Consider the following 2,500-nt stretch of genomic DNA (forward strand, 5'->3'; position numbering starts at 1 on the left):
TGACTAGCCAAGTACATTAATGCCCCAATGGCACTTAGGTAAGGCACTTCCGGTCCGAGTGCTTCCTCGTCCGGCTTCTTTGGTCCGAATGGGTCCTTCTCAAGGTCTAAGGCCCTCACGACCATAGGGCATGGCAAGGGATGAGCCTTGTCCATATAGAATTGCTTGAGTATCTTTTCTGTATAAGTTTCTTGGTGCGCAAGGATGCCATTATCTTTATACTCAAACTGTAATCCCAAACAAAACTTAGTCTTCCCTAAGTCTTTCATCTCGAATTCTTTCTTTAGACATTCAACTGTTTGGGAAATCTCTCCAGAGGTTCCTATAATATTCAGGTCGTCCACATAGACAGACATGATCACGTAGCCCTTGCTGTCAAACTTCTTTATGAATATACATGGACTTATTGGATCATTCTTATAACCCTCTTTCACTAGGTACTCGGATAATCTATTGTACCACATTCGACCTGATTGCTTTAAACCATATAAGGCTTTGTTCAACTTTATGCAATGTTGTTCTCGAGAACCTTTCTTGTCTTTGAGCTCAATGCCCTCTGGAACTTTCATATGTATCTCATTATCCAGTGGTCCGTATAGGTATGCAGTTACTACATCCATTAGGCGTAAGTCAATGTTTTCTTTCACTGCCAGACTGATTAGATATCTCAGTGTAGTTGCATCCACCACAGGGGAGTAAGTCTCCTCATAATCTATTCCAGGTCTTTGGGAGAATCCTTGTGCTACAAGCCGTGCTTTGTATCTCACTACTTCTCCTTTCTCGTTTCTCTTCCTTACAAAGACCCATTTGTATCCCACTGGTTTGACATCTCTTGGTGTCAATGTTATAGGGCCAAAAACGCCTCTCTTTCTCAATGATTCTAACTCCACGTTAATAGCTTCTTTCCACTTGATCCAATCTGATCTTAGCATGCATTCTTGTATGGACGTGGGTTCTAGATCCTCATCTTTATCCATGATCTCAAGTGCTACCTTGTATGCAAATAAATCATCAACGTTGATATCTTTTCTGTTCCATTGTTTTCCAGACATTACATGGTCTATAGAGATCTCTTGGTTGTCCGGCTCTTCTGTCCCGTGAAGCCCAGCGTCCCGGACCTCACTTTGAGGAACGGCCGGATCATCGGGTGTGGCCGGTACGCATGGCTCGACCGTCCTGGTCGGCTCGACCGGTCCATCTATGTCCTGGACGGTTTCTTTGATGCTCTCGGATCCAGCACCTCTCTTGGACTTCCGAGGCTGTTTGTCTTTGGAACCAATTGGTCTACCACGTTTTAAACGTTGCTTAGACTCTGTAGCCACTTGACATTGTCCATCTTGGACGTTCAATCTTATGGGTGCATTACAAGCCGGGTTGTGTGACATTGTTACTCTATTTGGGTCAGCAAATGTATCTGGCAACTTGTTAGCTAGCTCTTGTAGATGTATAATCTTTTGGACTTCTAAATCACACTCTCTAGTCCGAGGATCTTGCCAAGATATTGATGGTCTAAACCATTCTAAATCTTTTGAAATCAACCGGCTGTTATCTCCCCCTAAGGACGGATATTTGGACTCATCAAACTGTGAGTCTTCGTATCTGGCCTTAAACAAATCACCGGTTGTTGGCTCAAGATACTTTATGATACTTGGGGAGTCATATCCTACGTATATTCCCATCCTCCTTTGTGGTCCCATCTTAGTTCTCTGTGGTGGAGCAATTGGAACGTAGACGGCACATCCGAATGTCTTGATGTGGGACACGTCTGGCTCTTGACCCGTGAGTAGTTGGGATGGTGAATATCTATGTTCACTAGATGGCCTGATGCGAATCAGTTCCGTTGCATGTAAAACCGCATGTCCCCATGCTGATACCGGAAGTTGAGACTTCATAAGCAGTGGCCGGGCTATCAGCTGGATCCGTTTAATGAATGATTCGGCCAAGCCGTTCTGTGTATGGACATGTGCCAGGGAGTGCTCTACTCTTACCCCCATGGACATACAGTATTCATTAAACGCTTGGGACGTGAATTCACCAGCATTGTCTAGACGTATAGTCTTAAGAGGGAAATCTGGAAAGTGTGCTCTCAGCCTTATCATTTGGGCAAGCAGCCGTGCAAAGGCTAGGTTCCTAGTGGATAGTAGGCAGACATGTGACCATCTGGTCGATGCATCAATGAGGACCATGAAGTATCTAAACGTCCCACAAGGTGGGTGTATTGGTCCACATATGTCTCCTTGAATCCTTTCCAGAAAGTTTAAGGTTTCTTTGTGAACCTTAGCTGGTGATGGCCTGATTATGAGTTTCCCTTGTGCACATGCTGCACATGTGAGATTTCGTGGGATAACTCCTTTGAACGTGTGCCCTTGTGAATTCATCATCAGTTTTCGCATCATTCCTGTTCCGGGATGGCCAAGCCGGTTATGCCATAAAGTGAATAGCTCGGAGGCATTGGCCTCGATCATACTGATCCTTGCATAGTACAGACCAGTGGTCATTG

This window comes from Brassica napus, chromosome A5 (genome assembly GCF_020379485.1).
Source record: "Brassica napus cultivar Da-Ae chromosome A5, Da-Ae, whole genome shotgun sequence".
NCBI classification, from domain to species: domain Eukaryota; kingdom Viridiplantae; phylum Streptophyta; class Magnoliopsida; order Brassicales; family Brassicaceae; genus Brassica; species Brassica napus.